At 39.4% G+C, this 16,177-nt stretch overlaps 1 protein-coding gene across 1 annotated transcript in view; it reads right to left on the reverse strand.

The window, feature by feature from the left end:
- Positions 1 to 16,177, reverse strand: part of RAB3C (RAB3C, member RAS oncogene family) — a 301,149-nt gene that overhangs the window by 255,833 nt on the left and 29,139 nt on the right. The gene's annotated exons all lie outside the window — the stretch shown is intronic.

The raw sequence follows: 16,177 nt of genomic DNA on the forward strand, positions 1-16,177 counted from the left end.
TTGCCAAACTGTAAAAGTTTCAGGCCCTAATAATCTAAATCCACAGTTGCTCAAATGGAGGGCAAAACAAGATGAAAGTCAGGATTTGAAAAACAAACAGTAGGCAATGAATGCTCTATATAAAGCTATGGTGGAAAAAAATCAGAAAACAAAGACTCACTTTTGAAAAACTTTCACTTTTTCAGAGACAGGGAGAGAGAAAGCTCCTTGTTTTTCAAATAGCTGGCTCCTTATCCTCTGTGTCTCAGCTCAGTTATCTCATACAAACCCACCTTGATCATCTAACAAAAATATTCTTTCCCTCTTCTGATACTGTTTTGCATTGATCAGATTTTTCTGATGATTTCTCCATAGCACTATCACAATCTATATTTTTTCTGTTATTTACGTTCAACCTCAAATTCATTCACTGTGTCTGGCACACAGTAAAAACTCAATAAATGTTGATCAAGTGAATGAATGAATGAATAATTCCTTTTCACTCATCAGTTCTCGGCTCAGCTATAGATGCTCTCAGGAAGCCTTGCTAGAGTCCTCAAGACCGAGTTAGGCAACTTTTCTGTGTGTTCTGTGCCCCCTACCTCCTGGGAATTTATTATAGAAGATGAATTCTCTCTTCTCTCATCTACTGCCCCATCAGATGGTTGGCTCCTAATGGCCAACCCTGTGCATCCTTCACTATTGCATCCCAGCACCTAGTACAGTGCCTGGTACATAGTAGGCACCCAACAAATATTTGGTTTGATTAAATTAGTTGATTGGGTACAAAAGTCCGAAGGTTGGTACACTGTTTACAAAAGAAGAAAGCTAACATTTATTGTTAATTTTGCACCTAGTATTGAACTAGGTATAAGTATTTATTATAGCAAATACTTAGCAGCTAAGGGGTAGGTGTTATCTTCTCTTGTTTCACAAATAAGTAAATGGAGACATAGGGAAGTTTGGGCTTTGAGGTCACACAGCTAGTGAGATCAGGGTCAGTATTTGAGCCACAGAGTCCCCGCCTGTGCCACTGAGCCACTCTGCCCCTTGGTGGCAAAACACTTACTGATCCGTGGGGTGATATTTTCTTGCATGTTTGTTTTCATGTCTTCCCATATGGCTGGTAAGCTCTAGTAGGCCAGGAACAAGGTCTGTACCATCCTTTGTATTTTGTCAATGCTCAGAAGAGTGGTTTAAACACAGCAGGATGCAGGAGTCACTGCTTCCAGCTGTCTGACTAAGTGAATGTTGGCATCTTGACATTTTGCACACAGTATCAACTTCTTGTCAGGAGTGAAACTAAATCTTGCCTTTCTCAATATCCCAGGAAAAGCAGATGCTAAGTTAGAAGAAATGTGATGGGAGGAAAAGACCATATAAATGACAGCACCAGGAATGGTCTTAGCAGCTGTCACTGGCTTCTGTGGTTCTCTTAAGGATTCTCCTGGGCAGAAAATGTTGGTTCCTTATCCACAGACTAGAGGGTTGCACACCATCCTGAAATCAATGGGCAGAGTGACTAGGCTAAGTGAGCACCAAATGCAAAGATTACAGTCAGCACTATTTTCCTGCAGGTATTCATTCCATTTACTCAGACGCTTCTTTCCAAATACTCTTCTTTCTATGTACACTCCCCAGCGGTGGAAACAGGCATTCCAGAAATGTGCAAGAAGTGAATGGAATATGTTCCAGTCCCTCCTATTGTGCATATCTATGTGTTTTAAACACAAAACAGATAATGCACAACCTGTTCATGCTGGCAGATAGTAAATGTCAAGCAAAATAACTGATTCCTTTCTGTACCTATAAATAATTTCTTGGAACAGGTAAAAAGGGAATGTAGAAAGTTGTCAAGCAATTACTTAGTGTGGAAAGGGTACTTGCTGGGATTAAGATATGTAGGATTACAGGGAGTTGGAGACAAGATGGAGAAGTAGAAGGACTTGAGCTCACCTCCTCTCACAAGAACACCAAAATCACAACTAACAGCTGAACAGCCATCAACAAAAAAGACTTGAACTTAACAAAAGCAATATTCTCCATCCAAAGGCAAAGAAGAAGCCACAACAAGATGGAAGAAGGGGCGCATTTGCAATAAAATCAAATCCCATACCCTCCAGGTGGGCAACCCACAAACTGGAAAATAATTATATTGCAGAGGTTCTCCCACAGGAGTGAGAGTTCTGAGCCCCAGATGTGGCTCTTCAGCCTGGAGGTGTGGCATCAGGAGAAGTCCCCAGAGAATTTAGCTTTGAAGGCCAGTGGGGCTTGATTGCAGGAACCCCACAGGACTGGGGGAAACAGAAACTTCACACTTGGAGTGTGCACACAAGGTATCATGCACACCAGGACCCAGAAAAAGAGCAGTGACTTCATAGGAGCCTGGGCCAGACCAACCTGCAGGTCTTGGAGGGTCTTCTAGGGAGGTAGGGGGCAGCTGTGGCTCACTATGGGGACAAGGACACTGGTGAAAGAGGTACTAGGGAGTACTCATTGGCATATTTGAGGCTACCATTTTGACACAAAGACCTGGCACCACCCAACAGCCTATAGCTCCCAGTGCTGGGATGTCTCAGGCCAAACAACCAACAGGGCAGGAACAAAGCCCCACCCATAAGCAGCCGGCTGCCTAAAATCTTCCTGAGCCCCCAGCCACCTCTAAACACACCTCTTGATACGGCCTTGCCCACCAGAGGGACAAGACCCAGCTCCACCCACCAGTGGGCAGGCACCAGTCCCTCCCACAAGGAAGCCTGTACAAACCTCTTAGACCAGTCTCACCCACCAAGGGCCACACAACAGAAGCAAGAGGAATTACAACCTGTAGCCTGCAAAACAGAAACTGCAATCACAGAAAGTTAGACAAAATGAGATGGCAGAGGAATATGTTCCAGACAAAGGAACAAGATAAAACCCCAGAAGAACAACTAAGTGAAGTGGAGACAGGCAATGTACCTGAAAAAGAATTCAGAGTAATGATAGTTAAGTTGACCCAAGATCTAGGAAAAAGAATGGAGGCACAGACCAAGAAGATACAGGAAATGTTTAACAAAGAGCTAGATGATATAAAATACAAACACACAGAGATGAACAATACAATAACTGAAATGAAAAGTAGACTAGAAGGAATCAATAACAGAATAAATGAGACAAAAGAAGGAATCAGTGAGCTGGAAGACAGAATGGTAGAAATCAATGCCATAGAAGAGAATAAAGAAAAAAGAATGAAAAGAAATAAGGACAGCTTAAGAAACCTCTGGAACATTAAACATGTGAACATTCACATTATAGGGGTCACAGAAGGAGAAAAGAGAGAGAAAAGGCCTGAGAAAATATTTGAAGAGATAATAGTGCAAAGCTTCCCTAACATGAGAAAGGAAAAACTCACTCAAGTCTAGGAAGAGCAGAGAGTCACATACAGGATAAACCCAATGAGCAACACACTGAGACACATATTAATCAAATTGGCAAAAATTAAAGACAAAGAGAAAATATCAAAAGCAACAAGGGAAAAGCAACAAACAACATAGAAGGGAATCCCCAGAAGGTTAACAGCTAATTTTTCAGCAGAAACTCTTCAGGCCAGAAGGGAGTGGCATGATATATTTAAAGTGATGAAAGGGAAAGACCTAGAACCAAGAATACTCTACCCAGCAAGGCTCTCATTCAGATTCAATGGAGAAATCAAAAGTTTTACAGATAAACAAAAGCTAAGAGATCTCAGCACCACCAAGCCACCTTTACCACAAATGCTAAAGGAATTCTCTAGGCAGAAAAGAAAAAGACACAACAAGAAACAAGAAATTTACAAATGGGAAAGCTGACCAGTAAAAGCAAACATACAGTAAAGGTAGGAAACCATCCACACAGAAATATGATATCAAAATCAGCAATCATGAGGAGAGTACAAATGCAGGATATTGGAAATGTATTTGAAATTAAAAGACCAGCAACTTAAAACAGTCTTGTGTATACATATAGTCTGCTATATCAAATCCTCATGGTTACCACAAAGTGAAAATCTACAATAGATACACACAGCAAAAGAAAAAGGAATCCAAACACAACACTAAAGTTAGTCATCTAATCACAAGAGAAGAGAACAAAAGAGGAAGGGAAGAAGAAATGACCTACAAAAACAAATCCAAAACAATTAACAAAATGGCAATTAGAACAAACATATCATTAATTACCTTAAATGTAACCAGATTAAATGTTCCAATCAAAAGACATAGACTGGCTAAATGGATATAAAAACATGACCTGTATATATGTTGTCTACAAGAGACCCACTTCAGATCTAGGGACACATACAAATAGAAATCAAAAGAAAGCTGGAGTAGTGATACTCATATCAGACAAAATAGACTTGAAAATAAAGGCTGTTACAAGAGACAAAGAAGGACACTACATAATGATCAATGAATCAAAGAAGATACAACAATTGTAAATATATTTGCACCCAAGGGGTGGTGGTGTGATGAATTTGGAGTTTTGGATTGATATATATATACACTAATATGTATAAAATGGATAACTAATAAGAACCTGCTGTATAAAAAAATAAATAAAATAAAATTCTCTCTCTCTCTCTCTCTCTCTCTCTCTCTCTATATATATATATATATATATATATATGCACCCAACATAAAAGCAACTCAATATATAAGGCAAATGCTAACAGACATAAAAGGAGAAATCAACAGTAACACAATAATAGTGGGGGATTTTAACACTCCACTTATATCAATGAACAGACCATCAAGACAGAAAATCAATAAGGAAACATGACACATTAGATCAGGTGGCCTTAACTGATATTTATGGAGTATTCCATCCAAAAGCAGCAGAATACACATTCTTCTCAAGTGGACATAGAACATTCTCCAGGATAGATCACATCTTGGGCCACAAAGCAAGGCTCAGCAAATTTAAGAAACCTGAAATCATACCAAGCATCTTTTCCAACTGCAATGCTATGAGATTAGAAATCAAATATAAGAAAAAAAATTGTAAAAAACACAAACATGGAGGCTAAACAATAGGCTACTAAACAGCCAATGGGTCACTGAAGAAATCAAAAAGGAAAGTAAAAAAAAATACCTAGACATAAATGAAAATGAAAACATGATGATTCAAAACCTATCAGATGCAGCAAAAGCAGTTCTAAGAGGGAAGTTTTTAGCAGTACAATCATACCTCAGGAAACAAGAAAAATCTCAAATAAACAACCTAACCCTATACCTAAAGCAACTAAAGAGAGAAGAGCAAATAAAACCCAAAGTTTGTAGAAGGAAAGAAATCATACAGATCAGGGTAGAAATAAATGAAAGAGAGATGAGGAAAACAATAGAAAAGATCAATGAAACTAAAAGCTGGTCCTTTGAAAATATAAACAAAATTGATAAAGCTCTAGCCAGACTCATCAAGAAAAAAGAGAGGGCTCAAATCAACAAAATTAGAAATGACAAAAGAGAAGTTACAATGGACACCATAGAAATACAAAAGATCATAAGAGACTACTACAAGCAATTATATGCCAATAAAATGTACAACCTAGAAGAAATGGACAAATTCTTAGAAAGGTACAATCTTCCAAGACTGAACCAGCAAGAAATAGAAAATATGAACAGACCAATCACAAGTACTGAAATTGAAACTGTGATTAAAAAACTCCCAACAAACAAAAGTCCAGCACCTGGTGGTTTCACAGGCGAATTCTATCAAACATTTAGAGAAGAACTAACACCTATCCTTCTGAAACTCTTCCAAAAAATTGCAGAGGAAGGAACACTCCCACACTCATTCTATGAGGCCAGCAACACCCTGATACCAAAACCAGACAAAGATACCACAAAAAAAGAAAATTACAAACCAATATCATTGATGAACATAGACAACAAAATCCTCAACAAAATACTAGCAAACTTCATCGAACAATATATTAAAAGGATCATATACCATGATCAAGTGGGATGCACCACAGGGATGCAAGGATTATTCGATATCTGCACATCAATCAGTGTGATACACTGCATCAACAAATTGAAGAGTAAAAATCATATGGTCATCTCAATAGATGCAGAAAAAGCTTTTACAATATTCAACACCCAATTATAATAAAAACTCTCCAGAAAGTGGCATAAAGGGAGCTTACCTCAACATAATAAAGGCCATATATGACAAACCCACAGCTAACATCATTCTCAATGGTGAAAAACTGAAAGCATTTCCCCTAAGATCAGGAACAAGACAAGGACGTCCACTCTTGCCATTTTTATTCAACATAGTTTTGGAAGTCCTAGCCACAGCTATTAGAGAATAAAAAGAAATAAAAGGAATCCAAACTGGAAAAGAAGAAGTAAAATTGTCACTGTTTGCCGATGACATGACACTATACATAAAAAATCCTAAAGATGTTACCAGAAAACTACTAGAGCTCAAAAATGAATTTGGTAAACTTGCAGGATACAAAAGTAATACACACAAATCTATTGCATTTCTATACACTAACAATGAAAGATCAGAAAGAGAAACTAAGGGAACAATCCCATTTGCCATCACATCAAAAACAATAAAATACCAAGGAATAAACCTACCTAAGGAGGCAAAAGACCTACACTCCAAAAACTGTAAGACGCTAATGAAAGGAATAAAAAATGACATAAACAGATGGAAAGATATACTATGCTCTTGGATTAGAAGAATCATTATTGTCAAAATGACTATGCCACCCAAGGCAACCTACAGATTCAATGCAATCCCAAATTACCAATGGCATTTTTTACAGAACTAGATCAAAAATCTTAAAATGTGTATGGAGACACAAAAGACCCTGACTAAGCAAAGCAATCTTCAGAAAGAAAAACAGAGCTGGAAGAATCAGGCTCCCTGCCTTCAGACTATCCTATAAAGCTACAGTAATCAAAACAGTATAACACTGGCACAAAAACAGAAATATAGATCAATGGAACAGGATAGAAAGCCCAGAAATAAACACCCACACCTATATTAATTGATCTACAACAAAGGAGAGAAGACTATACAATGGAGAAAAGACAGTCTCTTCAATAAATGGTTCTGGAAAAACTGAACAGCTACATGTAAAAAAATGAAATTAGAACATTCTTTAATGCCATACACAGAAATAAACTCAAAATGGATTAAAGACCTAAATGTAAGACCGGACACTATAAAACTCTTAGAGGAAAACATAGGAAGAACACTCTTTGACATAAATCAAAGCAAAATCTTTTAAAATTTGTCTCCTAAGTAATGGAAATAAAAACAAAAATAAACAAATCTGACCTAATTAAACTCAAAAGCTTTTACATAGCAAAGGAAAGCATAAACAAAACAAAAAGAGAAGCCACAGAATAGGAGAAAATATTTGTAAATGAAGTGAATAGCAAGGAATTAATCTCCAAAATTTACAAACAGCTCATATGGCTCAATATCAAAAAAACAAACAACCCAATCAAAAAATGGGCAGAAATTCTAAATAGACATCCTCCAAAGAAGACATACAGTTGGCCAAGAGGCACATGAAAAGATGCTCAACATCGCTAAGTATTAGAAAAATGCAAATCAACACTACAATGAGGTATCATCTCACATCAGTCAGAATGGCCATCATCAAAAAGTCTATAAGCAACAAATGCTGGAGAGGGTGTGGAGAAAAGGGAACCCTACTGCACTGCTGGTGGGAATGTAAATTGGTACAAGCACTATGGAGAACAGTATGGAGGTTCCTTAAAAAATTAAAAATAGAGCTACCATATGACCCAGCAATGCCACTCCTCGGAATATATCCGAAGAAGACCATAATTTAAAAAGATACATGCATCCCAATGTTCACTGCAGCACTAATCACCATAGCCAAGGCATGGAATCAACCTAAATGTCCATCGATAGATGAATGGATAAAGAAGATGTGATACATATATACAATGGAATATTACTCAGCCATTAAAAGGAATGAAATAATGCCATTTGCAGCAACATGGATGGACGTGGAGCTTATCATGCTAAGTGAAGAATGTCAGACAGAGAAAGGCCAATATCCTATGATATCACTTATATGTGGAATCTAAAAAAAAATGATACAAATGAACTTATTTACAAAATGGAAACAGACTCACAGACTTAGAGAACAAACTTAAGGTTACCTAAGGGGTAAGGTGTGGGGAAGGGGAGGAATCAATTAGGAGTTTTGGATTAACATACACACACTACTATATATAAAATAATCAACAAGGACCTATTATAGAGCACAAGGAACTCTACTCAATATTCTGTAATAACCTAAATGGGAAAAGAAGTTAAAAAAGAATAGATATATGTATATGTATAACTGAACCACTTTGCTGTACACCTGAAACTAACACAACATTGTAAATCAACTATACTCCAATATAAAATAAAAATTATTAATAAAAAAGATATGTAGGTTTACAGATTGGATCCCCTGAAGATCTCCGACAGATCACTTGGCCTCCTTTTACCTCATTTACAAGTGTGGTCAAGTACATGGCCTTTGATTTCAATCCCCTGGTTCGAATCCTGCTTCTGACATATCCTAGCTAGGACCTTGGGCAGATCCCTTTATTTTTCTGATTCTCTGTTTCCTCATCTATAAAATGGGGCTATTAATACCACCTTCCTTCATGGGGTTTGGCAAAAAATAAATTCTAAAAATGCATATAAACATAAAATGCTTATTTATGGGTCAACACTGGGTTCATTAAGTGATGCTATTATCAGTTGTATGTTTGAGGTCTCTAAATACTGAGACCCAGAAATGCACTGAGTCTGCAGTGAGAATGGTTGAAAACATAAGCATTTGTCAGAGTGGAATCAATGACAGAAGCCACCCCTGGGACTCCAAGAACCTGCCTTTTGTATTAAGCATGTCTTTTACTTTCTGTATTCAGATGCTTTGACAGCTGGGGCCTTATGGATCCTGGAGGGACTGCCCTACCCTGAGTTACTCAATTCTTTTTTTTTTTTTGCATACTCTCCCGTTGCGGAGCAACAGGCTCCGGACGCGCAGGCTCAGCGGCCATGGCCCACTGGCGCAGCCGCTCTGCGGCATGTGGGATCTTCCCGGACCGGATCTTCCCGGACCGGGGCACGAACCCGTGTCCCCTGCATCGGCAGGCGGACTCCCAACCACTGCGCCACCAGGGAAGCCCTACTCAACTCTTAAAGACACTAAACAACTCACTGAAGCTCACTTGTCAAATGCAAACCACCAATACAGAGCTCATAGGGCTTGCTCCATCTTGGGCTCTCACACTATAGCCACTATCCACCTGCCCTAATTACCCCAGGCACCTGACAACTTAGGGAAGTCTTCATGCCCCAGGGTCTGCTGCAGGTATTCAAACTAGCCAGTCCTAAGCCTGTTTACCCTGCCTGGCCCATTCCTTATACAGAAACCACAATAGAGGCTCTTGTCACATTCCTCCCGCCCCTCCTTCTGCCTCCTGACCCACGCAGGGGATTCCCCTCACTCCAAGGGCCCCCCTCCCCGAGCCCATGTGTCTTTCTCTTAAAATCTGTGAGCATAACGAACTACTATTTCAATGGCAGTTATCTCCTGACCTGTGGGCCTCGCCACACCTAAATAACAATAAAACCTATATTTTAAAATACCGTCTTCCTCCAGGACTGGGCTGGGGAAGCAGGGCTTGTATCCTCTCAGTTTACTCATCCATCTCCTGCATCAGACTGTGATATAGCTACCGACTATGTATATGGTTGCTGTATGGGAATCAGAATTTCCTTTGGTTGCACGTGGACCAGAAGCACATACTTGACAGCAGATGACACCTTTGTGAAAAAGAAAAGGCACCCCTTCCTGGAAGTGAGCACAGCTTAGCATGTGGCGCTCTGGCTGGAGAACAGCCCCACTTGACCCCTGGTTGGTGTCTTTGTCCAGTGCACAACATGTGCATCTGTATGCGGCAGCCCTGACCTCTGAACACACTGAAGATGCTTCTTATTAACTCAGGCTGGCCAGGGCTCAGAAATGAAGGTGGGAAGGAGAGGGGTAAAGGGGAAGGAGGGAGAGAAAAGACAAGGAGTGGTGAAGGGTGAGGGTGGGAAAAAGAGAATGCAAAAATGATAAAACGCTAGTTCTAATTCCTAAGGAAACAGTGATCTCTGCCTACCTGCCCTCTGCTCACTTTAAACCTATATTCTCTAACTAAGCTACAGATTTTTCAAGCTAAGTCTTTCATTAGTTAGAGTCAACCTTGATTTTTGGACTTGAACAATGTAGATACAACTGAAAAAGGAGACCCATGTGCTGTCTTTCTTTCTTTCTTTTTTTAGCATCTTTATTGGAGTATAATTGCTTTACAATGGTGTGTTAGTTTCTGCTTTATAACAAAGTGAATCAGCTATACGTATACATATATACCCATATCTCTTCCCTCTTGTGTCTCCCTCCCTCCCACCCTCTCTATCCCACCCCTCTAGGTGGTCACAAAGCACCGAGCTGATCTCCCTGTGCTATGAGGCTGCTTCCCACTAGCTATCTATTTTATGTTTGGTAGTGTATATATGCCCATGCCACTCTCTCACTTTGGCCCAGCTTACCCTTCCCCCTCCCCGTGTCCTTAAGTCCATTCTCTAGTAGTTCTGCGTGTTTATTCCCGTCCTGCCCCTAGGTTCTTCATGACCTTTTTTTTTTTTAGATTCCATATATATGTGTTAGCATGTGGTATTTGTTTTTCTCTTTCTGACTTACTTCACTCTGTCCATGTGCTTTCTTTACACAAAGGAAGCTGCCTTTTATTCAGGGGAACCACACTGTCAAACCTGGCTCTCTACACAGTCTAGTTTCAAGAATTACCAGCACTCTTTACTTTACAGATTGCTATAGGCGTCATAGTTCATATAGTAGTAATCTAGACACTGAAAATAAATACAGTACTAAGATATTCTTAGTAATGGTTGCTATATTATTTTTCAATCTTCTTATTGGGAGGAAATCCACTCTACATTGCCTTTCCCAAAGCTAAACTACTTTTAAATTAGAAGCAAAATATTACAGACTCCAGCTGTGAAATATTTTCCTCTAAGTAAAGTGAAAAACCCATGCTAGATTTTTCTCCAATATATTCTTAACAGCATTAGACACAGAAAATGAAAGAACAACCTCTAATACTTGACACCTCAAAATTTTTGAAAATTCTTGACTTGAGAATCATAAAAATGATAATAAAATAAAAGTGCAATAAGAAATGTTAACGTAGTGAACGACAGAGGGATTCATAAATACACTAAAGGAAAATAAGGTTTGTAACTAAGTACAAATGAACAATGTTATTTCTCTAGACAAGTTTATTCCAAGGCAGTAGTGAACTTCCACAGAGAGGAGGCGTAACACAGCCAGAAAGAAATGTCAATGTTTGTAGTAGCCGTTAAAAGCTTTCTTTAAATGTGGACTGTTAAAAATCCAGTTTGTGGTCTCAGAAACGTCCCCCACAGTACATGCAAAAAGCAACCCATCAAGTAGAAAAACTGGGCAGTCTTCCCACCCAGGTTCTTTCTTCCTGACCTTTTAGAAATACTACTTGAAATCTGGCTTCAAGTTTGATGTTCCTATGCCTGATGGCAACACTGGCAACCAGGTATGAGATTTATCCCAATTGACATAACACAGCACTTACCTTGAGAGTGAACTTGGTGTACTAGCAACTGGACTGGCTTAGCTAGCAGGAGACCTGGATTTTAGACTCTACTCTGCCACTAACTGTAAGGTAAGGTCAAATCACTTAGCCCACCATGTATCTTCATTTCTTAACCTGGAAACAGTTCTATTTACGGGCAGTTTAAAATAGGGTCATCAGAGTCATGTTAATATCTGTAGCCTGTCTTGGTTAAGGTAAAAATGCATTGGACTAATTCATGACAGTTTTCATTACTATGAAACAATTTTGCTTCTCCTCCTTTGAGATATATAATAGTGTGATAGACCAAGGAATACATATTTGGTCTTCCTCCTGGTTCCTGACAAAGAGCTTCTACAACCCTTGGAATTTCCTAAGAGATGGGGGAAAAAGGATCATCTTTTGTTATTCATAATAAGCCCCTTTCAGCCATACCAGAGTTCATGCTAATGAGGTGACTCTTGGTTAGCCCCTAGATAGCTTCAAAATGGGGGCTGATTACAACATCGTAAATCAACTATACTCCAATATAAAAAAAAAAAAAAAGAATAGGGGATGATTGTTAGAAGAACAAACCATGTGATCAAAAGGTTGGAACTTTCAGCCCTACCCCTGCCCTCTGGGAGGGGAGAGGGTCCAAAGACTGAGTTAATCACCAATGGCCGAGGATTTCATCAATCATGCCTATGTAACGGGAGCTCCATAAACATCCGAAAGGGTGAGGTTTGGAGAGCTTTGGGGTTGGTGAATATATCACAGTGCTGGGGAGACTGCGTGGAAGCTGCTCCCACCCATCCCCACAACAATTTGCCCTATGCTTCCCTTCTATCTGGTTGTTCCTGAGTTGTATCCCTTATAATAAACCGGTAATAGTAAGTAAACTCTTCCTGAATTCTGTGAGCTCTTCTAGCAACTTATCAACCCTGAGGGGTGGGACTGTGGGACCTGCAAGTTTATAGCCTGGAGGTCAAAAGCACAGGGCACCCAGATTTGTGATTGATATCTGAAGTGGGGTGGGGAGAGGAGAGATAAGCTTATGGAACTGAGTCCTTTACCTGTGGGATCTGTGCTAACTCTGGGTAGTCAGTGTCAACATTGTATTAAATTACAGGACACCCAGCTGGTGTCTGCATAGCAATGAAGAATCGCTTGGTCTGGAAAACCCTGGCATTTGGTGTCAGAAGTGTTGCAAGTAGAAACAGATCATAGCATAGGCTAAGATAGCTGTGGATACCTTAATGAATTCATTACACATTAATATAAGTGCATAAAGATACTATAAGCTGGAAAAAAAACAGTTCATGTTCAGTTATTTAAATACGAGACGGCAAACCATCAGTGCCAGATACAGTCCCAACTAAATAATTTGTTTAAGTCATAAACAATAAAAGTTGTACACAACTAAATATTTTCTAGTATACTTACATTATGGCATAAAGCAAGAACCCCTAGAATTATTGTGGGAATGTCTAGACTTAGGCAACCACCCTGTTGCTCCTTATCCTGTCTCCCCCTGCATGACTCAGTTCATCGGGATGGTCAGACTCTTTTAAAAACATCTTCTTCAGTATCCCAGGATACATTGCCTAAGATCACCATCTTCACAAAAGCACCACCATATTCAAGAAGACCTCTTAATTAGGGCAGCATGGTGAAGGGGAACAAGCCAAAGCATTAGAATCTGATAGACCTAGCCTGGAACCAGCCTCTTGCCACATATGACCCTGGACGAGCTATTTAATTTGTCCGACTTTCAGGTTTCTCGGATAAAATAGGAATAATAATAAATACAAAGTTGGGTTGTTGTGGAAATTAGAAATAAGGTATAGATGATGCTTGGCATAGTTCTAAGTTCAATAAATGTTAGCTACATATAATATTTATACAATTTGATATTTGCTTATAGACATACATATACAGTTACTCCATGAGTATTCATTTCTTTCTCCAACTATACTACAAGTTCAATGAGCACAAAATCTTTGCAGAGTACTGCTTGTGAATGGTTCACAATATAGTAGACCAGCTGGTATATGGTAGTGTAAAATCTATTTTCATACCCCTAGAATCACAGGTACATTAAGAGCTCCCAATAGCCATAAGAGGAAGAAATAAGATTGTTTTGATTGCAAAGAAAACAGTGGCCATCAGACTACCGTTGTGACTGAGGAAGGTCTGGGTGAAGGGTTCCTGAGTGGCTGACCCCTGAAGGGAGTGTGGGTATCCACAGAATGGGAGAATGAAAACCCTGGAAGGAGGTCCCAGGCTGGACGGAGCTGTGAAGAGAGTTGGAGGTTTTGGGAAAATGGTGGATTATGGATGATTAGAGACAGATTTATATGTCCCAGGCTTTTGAGTGAAGTTATGGAAATTGAGAAGCATGAGGAGGTATTAGAGGAGAAGCAGCCCAGAGACCTGAGTTGGCATTTGCTTGGCTCAGAGAAGAGCAACTTTCACGCAGAAGTAAGACCTGGACAGAAGTAACTGAACTTCAGTGTCCAAGAAAAGTACAGGAATGAGCTGTGGCCTGGTACTAGCACTGAGGGTTTTGAAAAAAAAAATTTTGTAAGTATGACAATATAATTCTCAAAAAAAGTATATTATTTGAACTTTTTCTGTTTTACATTAAGGACAGATGATTTTACACCTCTACAAAGCATTTCTGTCAAAAACCTAAATTGAGAAATTGCTAGAGATTATAGGATTGAATTTATACACCATGTTGATGTTTTACCTAAACAATCACAACAACCACCTTTAAACATCCCTAAGATATACGGCAGGAGCCATCAGACAGAGGAATGACACTTCTTTGATATTAACAGAAAGAACATGGTCGCAGAGGTAGGAGATGTGTAGTTACCAAATTAATTTAATTTTCAATTCAACAAAGCCCCTGAGAGTTAAGGGACCTTTCTTAAGCCTGGATATGAAAGTTATCTTCATATGACAATTGGTTGCTTAAAGCTCAAAAGGAAGAGAATGTGAAGCAATAAACACAGCTCTTTCTGTCTGTTATCAACAGGGCTGCCTGTTTCTAAAGTATCTAAAGAGGGACCCACTTCCCAACAAAAATGTCTTTTGGGACCAGTAGAGCAGCGATGGGGACTGGGCCTATTTTTCCAAGTTCTTTTCTTTTTTTTTTAATTTTTTTTGCGGTACGCGGGCCTCTCACTGTTGTGGCCTCTACCGTTTCGGAGCACAGGCTCCGGACGCGCAGGCTCAGCGGCCATGGCTCACGGGCCCAGCCGCTCCGCGGCATGTGGGATCTTCCCGGACCGGGGCACGAACCCGTGTCCCCTGCATCAGAAGGCGGACTCTCAACCACTGCACCAGGGAAGCCCCCAAGTTGTTTTCTGAGTTCTAATTGACTTGGAAGACTCCAGAATTAGGATAAGTAAAATAGCAACCATCTCTTGTAAGCTGCCTAAGAAGATACCTACCTGTGTATATACCTGCATCTTTAAATTTTACTCCTAAGACCTTTAAGATATGAAAGGACATCTGGAATATTTATAGTGATATCTTAAGGGCTCTTTTATTAAAAAAAAAAAAGTTTAAACGTTTTACTCTGAGATTTGTCTTTCTTTCAGCTTTCCATATTTGAGGAGGCAGGCTTATCGTCGGTCCTACAGATCAACCATGGCACCAGTACCAAATGGTAGTAGACATCAGAATTGTCTCAGAAGAAGGCAGAAACCTCACCTCTTGGGAAATGCCTTTTTAAAGCTCAAATCAATTTGAGTGGCAGAGGTATAAATGAACAGGGAAAGGGGACCAAAACTAACTGTAAAAACATTCTACCATTATACCCATACATTGCATGATGTACATAAAATGCTTACTACATAACTCTCTCTTGGTATAACCAATTTTTTTGTTACTTCAACTCTTATATTACCTTGAACGTGTACCCACACACACTTTTTCTTATGTTTCTCACTTGCTATTCTCCTAAATTTATCCCAACTATTTAGTTAAGGAATCTCTGATCTTCTGCAGCGGGTGAGGAGAGGTACAAAGCTAGCCACACAGTCTCAAAGCTTATTGGAGAAACTTCTGCTTAGGGAAAAATCCTATTTAAAATAAATATCCTATTTGTTTTGTTTTGTCTGGGTAGGTAAACATAACTCTTAGAGCTGAAAACATAAGGTTTGTGGAGATTAAATAGACCCTTTTCAAATTTTAGCTGGGGCTTTATGAAGGGACTAAACCTAAGCTTTCTCTATATCTGGTTGTTTACCTTCTTTAAAACGACCAGGGCAGGCTGCTTCCTGCAACCTAAAAAGGCTAAATTTACTTTGCCTATTTTGTGTATTAGAAAAGTGGCAGAGAAGGATTCAGAGACTTGCTCCGGGTCACACAGACCATAAAATACAGAGCCAGACTTTCGGTTGAGTGTTCTTTACCACAATACACAGACATTTATATTTTCTTTCTTCTGAAGACTCTTAAGAAGCATCAATGACAATAAGGCTTAATTCAGTCTCCCTACCTTAAAGAGGCAACACTCT

Source organism: Phocoena sinus, chromosome 3 (assembly GCF_008692025.1).
Source record: "Phocoena sinus isolate mPhoSin1 chromosome 3, mPhoSin1.pri, whole genome shotgun sequence".
NCBI classification, from domain to species: domain Eukaryota; kingdom Metazoa; phylum Chordata; class Mammalia; order Artiodactyla; family Phocoenidae; genus Phocoena; species Phocoena sinus.